This window comes from Muntiacus reevesi, chromosome 2 (genome assembly GCF_963930625.1).
Source record: "Muntiacus reevesi chromosome 2, mMunRee1.1, whole genome shotgun sequence".
In the NCBI taxonomy this organism is placed as follows: domain Eukaryota; kingdom Metazoa; phylum Chordata; class Mammalia; order Artiodactyla; family Cervidae; genus Muntiacus; species Muntiacus reevesi.
This window is the reverse complement of record NC_089250.1, coordinates 147123666-147139409: the sequence shown is the minus strand read 5'-3', so window position 1 is coordinate 147139409 and position 15744 is coordinate 147123666. Positions and strand designations below refer to the sequence as shown.

At 40.0% G+C, this 15744-nt stretch overlaps 1 protein-coding gene across 1 annotated transcript in view; it reads left to right on the top strand.

Moving 5' to 3' along the window:
* Window positions 1–12421: 12421 nt before the first annotated feature.
* The window catches only part of COL17A1 (collagen type XVII alpha 1 chain), a 46981-nt gene continuing 43658 nt past the window's right edge, over window positions 12422–15744 (top strand). Inside the window, exon 1 of the mRNA XM_065920105.1 lies at window positions 12422–12449. The gene's annotated coding sequence lies outside the window, so the exon portion shown is untranslated. The remainder of the gene's footprint in view (window positions 12450–15744) is intronic.

Below are 15744 nucleotides of genomic sequence, written 5' to 3'. Positions count from 1 at the left end.
TAGAGGTTAAGAGCTACTGTAGAGGTTAAAATAAGTATGTAAAACATTTGGCACATAATAGATATTAGAAAGATTAGTTCCACTCTCTCTTTTTTCATAACAGTATAAACACTCAGTCAGTGCCCACATAGAGTTATTCCCTTATGTCAATTTAAGAACATTTGTCAAGTACCAAAAAACACCTCCCTACCACAGCTCATGAGACTTTGTATGATCTAGTCCCTGCCTATCTCCCAAGCTTCTTTTTCACTGCCACTCCCTCCAATTGGTGCACTTAAATATATTGCTTCATCACTCTTCCTCAAACTCACCATGTGTCTTTCACTTCAGAGCCTTCTCTTTCCTTTTTCTAGATTCTAGAACACTCTCCATCTCTCCTTTCACCTGTGTAATCTCTTTTCTACCTTCATCAGTTTAGTGTCACTTTCTTAACTGCACTTTCTCATGTATCTTTTAAGATTATGTCTCCTCCTTTGCTCTCTCACAGTATCCAGAATTATTCTTTATATTAGTTATCACATTCTTAATTGTACATTGGTACATATGTGTTTGTTATGTAGATGATTTGTTATGAATTGTCTCCTCTCAAAATTCAGATGCTGAAGCCTAACTCCCAATACCTGAGAATGTGATAATATTATTTGGAGATATGACCTTATAAGAAGCAATTAGGTTAAAACAAGGCTGTTAGATGAACCTGAATCCAGTCTGACTGGTGTCCCTATAGTAAGAGGAGAGTAAGACACACAGACCAGAGACTCACAGAGAGGGCCGTGCAAAGATGGCAAGATGTTGTCATTCAGTCACCCAGTCGTGTCCAACTCTTTGTGACCCCATGGACTGCAGCACTTCAGGCAAGAAGATAGCAATCTGCAAACCAAGGAGAGAGGTCTCAGGATGAGCCAAGCCTGCCAATCCCTTGATCTGGGACTTCTATCGTCCAGAGTTGGGAGATGATTAATTTGTGTTGTTTACGCTTTTTAAAAAAATTACATGGGGTTAATTTGAAGATCTAGTTGGTTTCATTCAATGATGAATCAAACAGCATCCCATTCAGTAAACAGAAGGGTTCTCCTAGGGGTTGTACAAAATGGAAAGCTTTTATAGGCAGAAGGAGAGAGGGGCAAGTACATTATTCGCTTGGAAAAAAAAAAAATTGTTCCAGGCCAGGTCATCTTATGTTGGGGGTAAGGGAATGGCAAGGGTCTTTTTATTCAGATTACCTCACTAGGGCTGATCAGGAAATTTCAACGTCTGTTTAAAAGTCACATACCTGGAGAGGTTGAAACTGCAGTTAAGACTCATTTAGCTGTTGTTGGGGCAAATGAGGGGCTTCTCTAGTGGAGCTAGTGATAAAGAATCCGCTTGCCAATGCAGGAGACGTAAGAGATGCGGGTTTGATCCCTGGGTCAAGAAGATCCCCTGGAGGAGGACAGGGCAACCCACTCCAGTGTCCTTGCCTGGAGAATCCTGTACACAGGGGAGCCTGGTGGGCTACAGTCAATAGGGTCCCACAGAATTGGACACAACTGAAGCAACTTAGCACACTAACATGGGACAAATGGTTTGGGTCTTGTTTTATGTTTTTAGCAAATCCCCTTTTGGTAAACTCTAACTGAGAGACATGATCAAAATTTAAGGCATTAGTGCCACTCTTGGCTACCACTCTGTAGCTCTTGCAGCTTCGTTAATCCTGGGTAAGGTATCCTGAGGTCCTTCTGTTTGGTTTAATTCCTGTGACAGTCACAGGTCACAGTCCCCTGTTCATAGTCCTTAAGTTGGTCATTCTCTTTCCTTTTCTGACATGCCAGTCTTAGGGAGATCATTCGCTTGGTAGTTAGTGGCTGCGAACATGTATTTAGTTTTTGAGAGGATACGATGCACCAGGGAGATTTTTACAATAACTATAAATAGATCAATTCCCAGTGTTTGGAGTACACTTTGGAGCCCTGGTCCCCAAAACCCAAGCCAATCAGAATGAAGTGAAAAGACACTGTCAAAGGGGTTATTTCTAATCCAAGTGGCTTGATCAGTGATTTTTTAAATTTTTATTTTATTTAATTTTTATTGGAGTATAGTTGCTTTACAATGTGTTAGTTTCTACTGTACAGTGAAGTGAATCAGCTATACATATATGTGTGTGTGTGCGTGTATATATATCCTCTCTTTTTGGATTTCCTTCCCATTTGGGTCACCACAGAGTTCCCTGATAGCTCAGTTGGTAAAGAATCCACCTGCAATGCAGAAGACCCTGGTTTGATTCCTGGGTTGGGAAGATCCCCAGGAGAAGGGAAAGGCTACCCACTCCAGTGTTCTGGCCTGGAGAATTCCATGGACTGTATCATCCATGGGGCTGCAAAGACTGAGTGACTTTCACTCATTCAGAGTTCCCTGAGCGGTAGAGTAGGTTCTCATTAATTATCTATTTACTCAGTAATCATTTGTAGCTGAGTTTCAACTCCTCACAAAGTGCTAATCCAGGTGCATCAGGCAGTGTGGGCCACAGCACAGACACCTCCTTATTTAGCTAAAAGATAATCAAGGACTATCCTATTATCAAGAACAAACTTGGCTAGAGAGTCCAATGATTTTTGCTGGGAAGTTAATTGCTTAGCAAGAGAATCTGCTTTATCATCAAGGGTTAAGGAGTGGTCTCAGGAAGATAGAGGAAGGAGAGAAATAGGTGAGGGAGATTAAGAAGTACAAAATAAATGACTCACAAACATGAAATGTACAGTGTGGGAAACATAGTCAAGAACTACATCGTATCTCCATACAGTGACATATTATAAATAGACTTACAGTGATCATTTTGAAATGTATAGAAATATCAAATCACTATGTTGTGCACCAAGAACTAACATAGTGTTGGCCAACCATATTTCAAAAGCAAACTCACTCAGAAAAAGTGATTAGGTTTGTGGTTACTAGAGGTGAGAAGCAGGAGGAGGGGGAAATGAATGAAGGCAGTCAAAAGGTACAAACTTCTAGTTATAAGATAAATACGTACTAGGGTTGCAAAGTACAGCAAAATAAATGTAATTAACACTGCCATAGGTTATATATGAAAATCATTAAGAGAGTAAATCTTAGGAGTTCTCATCACAAAGAATAAATATTTTTTCTATTTCTTTAATTTCACATCTATATGAGATGATGGATATTCACTAAATTCAGTGTGATAATCATTTCATGATGGGTGAAGATCAAGTCTTTAATCTGTGCATCTTGAACCTATACAGTGCTGTATGTAGATTATATCTCGATAAAACTGAAATAAGAAAAAAAGAGTTTTGGAGAGGTTACTGATCATAGTCTTACATCTACCCCTAATCAGAAAACTAGGCCATGTTCACTGCTAAAGACAGAAACTGTGAATCATGAAAAAACTCCTGGTCAGTCCTTTTTAGAATTGTTAGGGACATGGTTAGATAACCTAGGAGGCACTGCTCAGCTGCGCTTTAGCCATTCAGACTCCCCTAGGTCCACTCATAGGTTACAACCACAGATCAAAGTAAATCTTGTTGGGGCACAAACTTGCTTCCATGAAGGTGGCACTGTTAATGGATTCATTTGTAAAAATTGTTGTGTGAGCCCCTTCAAGTCAGGAGTGGGTGAGATTTTTCTCTTAGCCTGAAATAAAAGTTGCTCTAAATTTCAGAGTTTACCCCCCTTCTCAGTGTCTTGGGAGATACAGATGAGGGTGTTATCTTTCTAGGTCAATGCCAGAGTAAAGGAAAGAGAAGAAAGGGTTTCATGTTTAAGTAGGAATTCTTAATTCATCTCTTTGGGTGGAAGCAGCCTACCTTGATGGCAGCTCTTCCTTGTCAATTAGATTTGGCAGTCTCTCGCATCTGTGCAGAACCACAGGTCAGGTATAGTCCTTTAGTTGTGAGATGTGTATCCGAAGTTCAAGTCCTGTAGCCTTACTGCCGTCTGGGTAGGAAGGAGGACCTGAGACAGCCCCTTTTAAGGTGATTGAAGGGCCATCATTGTTCTTGTGATTCCAAAACAGAAGGGTGGGAGAAATTTTAAAACATTTCTCACAGCCAGATATCTGAGGAAACTAGAATTCAGGATTCAGTCTAGTTTACAGTTATATAATAAAACCTCAAAGACAATTAACAGGACTAGAATCTAATATCTATAAAGATACAAACATAATTTGCTTTACATTTTTCCCAAGCATAATCTCAGTGAAACTAACTTGTTTATATTAAATTTGGCCTGATTGTTGATATAAGTGCAAGAAGGGAATGCTACAACCCATTCAGAAAACATACATACAACAATAAGAACATATTGATCACCTATACTAAATGACAACTGAACAAAGTCCAAGTAGAGACACTCAAAGGACCCAGAAGGAGGAGTTCTGAGGCCTCTGGGGACAAATAAAAAGTTTTCCCTATAACGGATTAAGAAATTTGAAAACAAAATGAATTTTGCCAGGGAACTGGGAAGAACCAAGCCACCGCCTTTTTTTTTTCCCCATAGCCCTTTCTGTTCGTTTCATTTACAGCCATTGTTTACCCATCGTAATGTCTCTGATTCAGGAGCAGACTGTTGCCATGTTACAAGGACATCAGAATGTCAGAAGTCAGGCAATGAGGGGTCATTTTCTGCAGAAGCAGAATGGGCTTCACCCACAAGTGCCACAATCTCTATAGATTCTATTGCTGCTGCCCTTGCAAGAAAGTCAGCCAGGGAATTTCCATGATACTCATGTTCAGTCCCTTTAGTGCAAGCCTCAATTTTGATGACGGATGACATTTTATACCAGGGCGCGTTAGACTTCCAGGCATTTTACATAATTTCTGGAACACTTACAACATCTACCTCTGAAGACACAACATTAAGAAAAAATACCTTAATGTTACTTCTTATTTGGCAATGCTTCTCATGTAATTTAATATATGAAGAAAGCCTAACTAGTTTAACAAATATTTTGGGATGTTCCAGGGGCCCTCTGGAAAAATCCCAAAGTTTTTTCTAGATCAGAAAAACTTCATTTTTGGAACTTTATTTTGGAAAGTTTGTCAGAAATATCCAAAGGTTGGATACTTGACTAAATAAGATTATGGATCAATATAAAACAATTCTTAATTATTTAGTTAACAGATGAAAGTAAATTTAAGTTCTACTTTAACATAAATATACTATGATGTTAAACTTTAAATTTTAAAACCCTTATAGTAAAAATTGGATTTTAATCAGTTTGATTACATGAGGTGCAATACTTTTTTTCTCTTTCTTTCTGTGTACATTTTCTCTGTCCTTCATTTTCTTCCCTTTCTTTCTGAAATAAACAGATATTCTAGTTTAGACAAAATTACTCTCACTTCCTCTTAACAAAAATGCATCTTCAATCCTCATTCCTTTTCTTAGCCAAAAACACAGTCTACTTTCCTGGCATATGGAGATGCTTTGCTTTTTTTATTTTCAGTAGCTTTAAGAACATTACTATTCTAAACCCTTAATTTCTAGTGAAAATTTAGGATGTAAACAATTGCAGACTACATCTTATACCAGCATTCTTTAGATTGACAAATTTGTGAATACATTTCATTATTTCTAGAAACGTGCGTCTTCATAATATAATCTTTCACTGTGATAAAAAGACATGTTTTCTAACAGAACCAAATTTACCTTTAGTTTCTCTAAAAAGAAGCCAAAAATAGATAAGCCTATGTTCAATAAATAATATTTTAGTTTTTTTGAAACACTCTATTCAATGAATTTCTATCATTAACCTTAATTTACCAAAACTCTAAGGTTCCAGTTTACCAAAATATTTTAGAAGCTAGTTTTAAGTACATATGCCAGAAAATATAATTGATAAAATGTTTATAAACTCTTTTCCCAAACTAAATCATTTGGTCCCAAAAGTGTTTTGTACTATCTGAAATTCATCATATCTATTTTTCTTACTGGTGAATTTGTAAACAAATGTAGAATTAAAAGTGTTAATATTTAATGCTGATAACTCTAAAGACATGTCTGTTTTAATTAAACCAATAAACTTTAACTAAATTTTATTTATGAAAGATTAATCTTAGATCACATGGATTTAAAAAGAACATTTGGGTTAGTCTCTATATTCTGAGAGTTGTGGAATACCCAACTCTTAGTTTATATAAGCACTTGAGTTTAAACCAAATTAAATACAGCTCTTTTGCAAAATTATTTTTGGCAATTCCAATCATAGGTAGAAAGTATCACACATCCATAACATGTACATATAGACACACATAGACATGCAAACAGAGATCTTATAGCTACTCATATTTGTGGAGAAGACACTTGATTTTGCTTTTTTTTTTTAATCTTCCCAATTTTCAAATAGTTCTTCCCCAGAGAAACATGTGTATTTCAAAGAATGGCTCTTAGGTCCCAGAGAAGATGAGGGTAGAAAATTCATGGAGAAGGTATCCAAATTTTCTCCAAGATGGAATTTGGTGGACATATTTACAGGAAAATTCTGTTTCTAATGTACCAATATCTACAACTATTTTGAAATGAATAAAGGAAGTTTGAGAATTGACAAAAAAGAACGGATGCACTCATCCACCTATGGTTGGAATGTCTCTTCCTCTCAGTACATTTTGCTTAGGGGAGAAGCCCTTAAAAAAAAATTCCTAGCAGGCCCTGAATAACAGCTTCCAATCTGGCCACATTTCTAATCATAAAGTTATTAAATCCTTTCAAATATCTTGTCAGGTTTCAGTTGGGACAAACTGAATATTTCTGGTAGTATTGAACAACCCAATAAATTTTAACTTTAGTTCCCCCTTGGCTGTTTAAGAGAATAATGCAGCAGTTTACCAGAAAATCCCTCAGAGTTTTGGCAACTCTGGGAGGGTTCTGTATCAGAGCACTTAAGTTGAATTTGAAGAATCTGCCTAGGGCCTTTGAGGACAATCTTTTTTCCTGTGTTTCTTTCAGTTGTTTATAATTGAGACATCAATTTCTGGGCCAGTGTTTTGATGAACTCCTAGAAGAGTGTAATGGGAGAGGCCTAGGTTTTGTTTTAAATACTGTGTCTTTCATTTCTCATTAGTCTTTTACAACAAATCTTGATGAAACTGTTTTGAAATTTCAAAAAATTTTAGAGGCTTCATCATACTAATTAAAACAGGTGTTCCATTCTGTTTGATTTGGGAATTCTTGCTCTTAAGTGCACTGTTAAAATGATCTTGTCTCTTTGAAATTTTCTTCATAATGACCATTGTAATTCTAGATTGTTTTTAGTAAAATCTTGCCATCTTCAACTTCCATTCCGGGACTATAGATGTGTTAAACATAAAGTAAATGAGTGTGCCATAAGGTGGCTCACACAACTCTTTAGATATAAAGTATCCCATTGCTCTTAACTAGGTCTTTGGGTTTCTTGGAGCCACACTAATAATCTGGGGCATGCAGAAAGAACTGAATCTGCAGGTGCCCCAAAATGGGGACTGTGGAATGATTCCAAATAAATGGAGGACTACCACTGCCACCAGTAGTTCTGAACATGGGATCTGGGATCTGGTGACAAAACCTCACAGGAGTTTCTTTTGGCTTTCCAGGTACCAACTGAGCAATAGCCTTTATCTGCACAAAACAAGACAAACACCTTAATGTATTGGCAGCAACTAAGAGATGTTCACTTGTCCTGGCCAGAAGACAGACCTATGTGCACCACTATCAATTCCCATGGAACCTTGGACTGGGGAAACGATTGGACCAGCAAACCCAAGGAATGGGGCCTGTGATCTGCTTCCACATAAATGGAAAGCTCCAGTTACCAGCAGCAGCTACCAACATGAAACCTGAGGAAGGATTCACAACAGAACTGCAGACCAAACTATCAGCAATGTTCAATGTGGAATCCAGGGACAGAGCCAAGGGCTGGGTTTTCCACTCGGATAACTGTGGTCTAAAAGGTTAAGAGACTGGGCTGCGGGCAGAACCATCTGCCAGTTCAGTTGGGTTCTGAGTAGAATCATATATGTGCTCAAGCTGACTTGTCCTGAGGAGGAAAGTCAATTAGGTTGGGAGCGTGAATGCAAAAAAGCATAGCTTAGCAGAGAGGAACTCGCCAACATCCCTTGGGAACAGTGAGAAAGGTATGAACACAAAATGGGTTATGTGGCACCACATTTGAATGTTCTGAATGCCTTCAGAAGTTCATCTGAATCCTACTGCTGCCACCAATCTGTTAAAAAAGAAAAAGTTGACAGAGTAGATTTGAAGGTCTAATTGGCTTTGTTCAAAGATTCAAGAATCAAGGAGCATCTGGTCCAATAAATAGAAGCTTTCTGAGGGGCTGTACAAAATGAAAGGTTTTTATAGACAGAGGAGGGTGGGCGAGGATGTTATTAGCAAAAGATAAGAAAAAAATTGTTTCAGGCCAGGTCATCATTTTGGGGGAAAGGGAATGACACGGTTCTTACTATGCTAATTACCTCACTAAGCACTGATCAAGCCTATGGTTTTTCTAGCAGTCATGTATGGATGTGAGAGTTGGAGTGTGAAGAAAGCTGAGCGCTGAAAAATTGATGCTTTTGAACTGTGGTATTGGAGAAGACTCTTGAAAGTCCCTTGGGCTGCAAGGAGATCCAACCAGTCCATCCTAAAGGAGATCAGCCCTGGGTGTTCATTGGAAGGACTGATGCTGAACCTGAAACTCCAATACTTTGGCCACCTCATGCGAAGTGTTGATCACTGGAAAAGACCCTGATGCTGGGAGGGATTGGAGGCAGGAGGAGAAGGGGATGACAGAGGATGAGATGGCTGGATGGCATCACCGACTCGATGGACTTGAGTTTGAGTAAACTCCGGGAGTTGGTGATAGACAGGGAGGCCTGGTATGCTGCAATTCATGGGGTCACAAAGAGTCAGACACGACTAAGCGACTGAACTGAACTGAACTGAAGTGCTGATCAGGAAATTTAGAATTGTCTACTTAAAGAGAAACTGCAATAAAGTCTTGGTTTACTGTGTTGTTGGGGCAAATGTCTCCATCTGGGGCTTGCTATTTCTCTTTAGCAAGGCTAGCAGTATTTTGTTACAATAGTCCTAGCAGACTAATACATTTAAGGCCTGTCTGCCTCCATTGGACCCTGAACTCCATAATAACTGAAAATATATCTATATTTCACCATCAAATTCTCAGTTCAATGTCTGATTTCAAGTAGGAGCCAAAGAGCCAGTATATGGCTTAATTGCTTAATTCATTGCTTAATTTGCTTAATTCATGAATTAATGAATAAGTGAATGAATGAGACAGTGTTATGTTAATTTCATGCTGAAAGCTTTCCATCTTCCAGATTCTTCAATATTCTTCTGTGAGATGAACAGCAGACGTGATGAGTAACTATTTAGGGAAGTCAGGAACATTCCAGGAGACAAGAACCCAATGGTGTCACATTCTAGACCATTGAAAGTATTCTGAAATGAGTAACTTCAATGCAGAAATATTGGGAGCTTAGGAGTGAGAACCCCATAAGGGGTGCTTAGTGGTCTGCTACTCGTCCACTCAGTATGAGTACCCACAATAGCATGGTGCAGACATGCATGGATACTATGCTACCAGAATCCCACAACTCCCCTCCAGGATCCTGGAATGATGCCCTCAGATCAAGGAATCCAGACCTGACATTGGGTCCCAAGAAGATGTTATGGCTCCAAAGAACCACCTGAGTGAGTTCCGGGGTCAGATTTCTCATATTACCAATACCAAGAGTCTCAAGTTAGTCTTTAGGGGGTCCCAGAGAACCAGATGCCATCTAGTGTTCATGAGAACTTTCTAGATTGGTACAAATTGGCCCTCCAGAAAAGTCTAAGGGTCCTATGAGTTGCACCTGGAGTTACAGGACCTCTGGGAGTTCACATATATCTTTGCTTTTATAGAGACTATGTGGGTGCTGATTTGAGGGCCAAGAAGGTCCTTAACCACCCCCCAACAGTATCTCTTTCCATTATTAGCTGGCTAAATGCCTAAAATCCTGTTCCTCACTTCACTCTTTGGAGTCAGCATTACTTTATCTGGTTACTTTTTAAAAGTGAACCCTATACTACCAAATTACTCTGTATTGTCAATCATTAACATTTTACTGTGAATTAGTTCACCACTGGTTCCTTCTTATAAGCTTGACCTGGGTTAGGTCAGAATCAGAGAAAGAGGAAAAAGGTATATATAAGGAAGTTAGTTAGTTAGTGTTAATTGCTCAGTCATGTCTGACTCTTTGTGACCCCATGGACTGTAGCCTGCCAGGCTTGTCTGTCCATGGGATTTCCCAAGCAAGAATACCAGAGTGGGTTGCCATTTCCTTTTCCAGGGAATCTTCCTGACCCAGGGATGGAACGGGGTCTCCTGAATGGCAGGCAGATTCTTTACTGTCTAAGCCATCAGCATTTGTCTGTGATACATAGGGGAAGCAGATCTCAGAAATAAATCCTGTCAACTTCACAGTTTTCCTAGGGCTAGGCTCAGACCCTGACCACAGGTGCCCCACAGGCCTGGATACACCATGAGTCACGCACATCAGGATTTTTGACTATTCCCAGGGCAGCTGGATTTAGAAAAGGCAGAGGAACCAAAGATCAAATTGCCAACATCTGTTGGATCATTGAAAAAGTGAGACAGTTTCAGAAAAGCATCTACTTCTGCTTTATTGGCTATGCCAAAACTTTTAACTGTATGGATCACAACAAACTGTGGAAAATTCTTAAAAAGATGGGAATACCAGACCACCTGACCTGCCTCTTGAGAAATCTGTATGTAGGTCAGGAAGTAACAGTTAGAACCAGACATCCAACAACAGACTGGTTCCAAATTGGGAAAGGAGTATGTCAAGGCTGTATATTGTCACCCTGCTTATTTAACTTATATGCAGAGTACATCATGTGAAATGTCAGTCTGGATGAAGCACAAGCTGAAATCAAGATTGCCGGGAGAAGTATCAATAACCTCAGATATGCAGATGACATCACCCTTATAGCAGAAAGTGAAGAAGAACTAAAGAACCTCTTGATGAAAGTGAAAGAGGAGAGTGAAAAAATTGGCTTAAAACTCAACATTCAGAAAACTAAGATCATGGCATCTGGTCCCATCACTTCATGGCAAATAGATGGGGAAACAATGGAAACAGTGAAAAACTTTAATTTTGGGGGCTCCAGAATCACTGCAGGTGGTGACTGCAGCCATGAAATTAAAAGACACTTGCTCCTTGGAAGGAAAGTTATGACCAACCTAGACAGCATATTAAAAAGCAGAGACACTACTTTGCCAACAAAGGTCCATCTAGTCAAAACTATGGTTTTTCCAGGAGTCATGTATGGATGTGACAGTTGGATTATAAAGAAAGCTGAGCACCGAAGAATTGATGCTTTTGAACTGTGGTGTTGGAGAAGACTCTTGAGAGTCCCTTGGACTGCAAGGAGATCCAACCAGTCCATCCTAAAGGAGATCAGTCTTGAATGTTCATTGGAAGAACTGATGCTGAAGCTGAAACTCCAATACTTTGGCCACTGATACGAAGAACTGAGTCATTTGAAAAGACCCTGATGCTGGGAAAGATTGAAGGCCAGAGGAGAAGGGGACGACAGAGGATGAGATGGTTGGATGGCATCACTGACTGAATGGACATGAGTTTGAGTAAACTCCGAGAGTTGGTGATGGACAGAGAGGCCTGGCATGAGGCAGTCCATGGGGTCATAAAGAGTTGGACATGACTGAGTGACTGAACTGAGCCGAACTGATGGCAGCGAGTGAGGGGAATACCAAACTGTGGCAGTTCTCTGGCTGTAAAAGGTAAGGAGGAATGCCTGGTGCACTGGGAAGACCCAGAGGGATCGGGTGGAGAGGGAGGTGGGAGGGGGGATCGGGATGGGGAATACATGTAAATCCAAGGCTGATTCATGTCAATGTATGACAAAAACCACTACAATATTGTAAAATAATTAGCCTCCAACTAATAAAAATTAAAAAAAAAAAAGAAACACACACAAAAAATAAAAAATAAAAATACAAAAATTTTTTAAAAATCAAAATGTAAAAAAAAAAGTCATTTCCTTTATGCTGAACCCTTGTTCCTTTTCCCATGGCCCATAAATGGTTAATCCCATGGCTCTAAACTGGAGAAGCTTTCTGCCTCCTGTAAAGTTTGATTCCTGGAGGCAGATTTTTTTTTCAATCCTGCAAGTGTCAGATAATTGGAAGGGTGGAGTCATGCTTTAAACCTCGACACACCTTTGTCAGGACTTGTTTGGAAGCAAAGAACTGAAAGAAACAAGGGAGAGAGAAGTGAACATTTTTGAAAGATCACTCAGCTCTAACACACCTTGGCTGGGTCTGGATAAAAAAAAAAGTGGGAACGGCAAACAGTCTAGAAGAAAACGTCAGGGGAGGAAAGAAGGGGCATTTACTCAAAGTTGTTTCCGATTCCTTCAGCATCTCAAACTAGGTAAGTCATAGGAATTTGGTGGTTCTCGCTCCTTGTGAGATTTTAATTTGAGGTTTGCCGCTGAGAACTTGAATGTTTGTCGGAGAACCTAAGATGACATTCTTTAATTTCCAGTGTTCTGTTGATGTGATTAATTGATCATAAATGATTGGTTTGACTTATGTGTGCTACTTAGGGTAGGTCTTTTAAAGGGACAAGAAAGTTTTGACAGTGGGAAAAAGAATAAAAAAGCCAGTGAAAATAAAGTGAACTCCGGTGACAAGATTTCTTTGGTACTGTTTTCGGTATTCTAAAATGACTTGTGTTAAACTGTCTTATTTAGAATATAAAAAGTTTAAAATTCCTTCTCTCTCAGTCTCGGTTTCTCTCTTCTCTCTCCCCACCCTCCCCTACTTTACCTCTCTCCCCTCGATAGCAGAGAACAGCTCAGAAATCAAAGTGTAGGTGAGTGGGGGTTTCTAGAAGTAACCCCTGGGTACCAGTGTGCTCCCCCAGAGTCTGTGCTGGCAGGTTATGACTAAGCTCAAGAGGCTGGCTGTGTACCACACTCTATACTTACTACCCCTAATCTAAAGTAAAGTGAGATATCTGAAATGATATAGTTAATCCAGGAACTTCCTGGAGTCAAACTTGGAACAAGAAAAAAAAAGCTCTGTCACATTTTACAGGCCAATGTAGACCAAAAGAAATTCATTTTGGGACGAGAACTACCAGTTTAGGTATCTCACTAGACCACATTAACTACTAACTGACAATTTACCCCTTTACTTTTCTGAAGTGTTGGCAAATCCTCTAGCACCTCACTTCTTTGAGAAGCAGCTAATCAGTAGCTTAATAGTTGGATTTGTTCTTTCCATAAAATATAGGGAGATTTTTCAAAGAAATCTGTTTGGAGAGCGGAATCATTTCTCTTACCCCCATATGCTTTCTCTTAGAGCTAAGGCACAAATCTAAGTTGAAACTAAACTAAAGCAAATGTAGAGCCTCCAATGGAGCCCTTTTAACATGGGGGCACTTAAAGCAAGGACTCTTGCTCAAGCTTGGCTAGAAACCCAGATTGCTGAAACCACTCTAACCTAAGAACTAACCACATTTTTAAATTATGCCTGACCAAAAGAAGTTTCCATCTGCCTGGTTTGGCTCAGTTGCCATTGTTAGTGGTAGCAGGATTTAACCAAACATGGCTATAAACAAGCAGCTTAATCACCAAGCTAGGGCCCAAGCTCCCCCAGCCCTGGTTATGAAAATGGAGGATGCTAAATGCAGAGGTGGGGGCACCCATTGCTTGCCAGAGGGGTGTAGAGACAGAAGCGTCTGAGACTGTTGACCCTAGGGCATGGGTATTCATACCCCCTGCAAACTGCTTGGCCCTTCTGTGTTAACAGAGCAATAGCTAGTGGGTGGTTTTCCCACACTTTGGTTATTTTGTTGTTGTTTTAAAATGTTAAGTGTACAGAGACCGGAGTAACAAGAGCTGTAAAGATACCTATGATTCCTTAGCAGAGGATAGGGACATTTATTCCTAAAATAGAAAAACATTTCCTTCTCTATTCCCTTCTTTGTGCTAAAGATCAAACATTTCATGAATTGTTATAAGAAGGTCAGTTGAGATGATTTTCTCTTGGTATCAGCAATTTGGCCTTATTTGTGCCTGGGTTACACCCCCATCAATGGGAATAGTTTTAAGTGGATGTGACATCATTTAAGTGAAGAGGAAAGGAAAAAAACTCGTAGAAAAATGATTCTGAATTGTGTTTTCTTACATAAGAAAATGGCACAGGATCATTTTTATGTCTTCAAAAGAACATTATGAAATAACCACGAAGCAGCCCCTTAGAACTATGAATGGAAATTAACATAAGTTTGGAATTGAGAACTTGAATGACCTGCTTATCCTCAGTTCTAGTAAAGTGGCCCAAACATCCCAGAAGTTTAAAATTATGCTACTTGACTATGCTTTCGTTAAGTAGTACTTTTGGGGCAAGGCGTTCAGATAAGCTGGGAGAGGCAGGCTCAGCCACGAGTCTGGGCACGTACTTGGCTTTCCCTTATGTTACACTTTTTAAAAGCTCTCGGCACTTAAAATATTTAAGAAGGAAATCCTGTGGGAAAACTGTAGCCCCGTGGGATGATCCCCATCCAGGTTTGTGCCTAAACCCATCATTTTCGCTTTGATAACTCACAGAAAACTTCCTGTCAGCTCTGGTTGAAAGAAATTTGTCTCCTGATACATCCCTGCCATTTCCGACTATCGGTCTGGGGAAAGCCAGTAGAGCTCCTTCCTTATTTCAGGCTCAAGAAATCATTGTGTAAGGCCACGGGATACAGCCATGTAGGAGCTCCAGGCTGAGACAGAGGTTGCATCTAGCTTCACCCACCCAGGGGCCCTTCTATCTCTAGAGCACGGGCCAGTGAGGGCTCCCCTCCCTCCCATTCTGGAGGGGAGCATCTGATTTCTTAGCAGGCTATCTCCTTGTGCCCTCTGGAAGTTAGGGAACTCTTGGCTTTTTTGTTGCAGATCTTAAGGCTTCATCTTTGGGGCCTAAGAAAAAGATAGGGGCTACCTAGAAATGTTTGTTATATTTTTAGGTACAGAAAGAACAAGAAAACACTTGCCAGGTTGGCTGCCTAGACGCTGAGACTCTTACCAAACGGACTGGAGCTATCATCAGTCTGCCTTGATGGCTATAAGTGGAAACGACTCAGCCAATCCAAATTTATAGCTGCCAGCAGCAACTTTCATTTAAGGATGGTAATAAGTGATAACTTGTGGAAAGTTAAAGTTTCCATAGGTTGTTATAAAATATTATCCTGAAAGGAACTGTTTATAACAATTCGGGTGCTGCCATGCTAGGTGGCTCCCCACTGGCAGCCAGGGGCATGTGAACATTTAATCTCCAAAATGCCTCCTGGTTCACAGCTGATGATGAATTTTTAAAAAGAGAGCGGATGTGGCGGGGGGGTGGTTTCAGAGATGCCAAAGGCATTAATGCCTAAACAGTGGATTTCAAAGAGGGTGTCAGGTTGTACGTAGGTTGGTGAGACAGTCCTACAGGTAATAGCTGGAGTACAGACACAGTCACAAGTCAGGTTTGGCCCTCTGATAAAGCTGGACTCCACTGTTAAATTGCTCATGGAGCCTCTGGTCTTCAGCTCTGGGAAACATACCTGCAAAGAACTTCTGTGTCTTCTTAGATGCAGCCAGGAATTTTTCCATGATGCCTCATTCCTTGCCTAGAGCTGCATTTAAAAAACCCTGGTGAGCAAAAAGTTGGCACATTCGATCAGGCCCTGA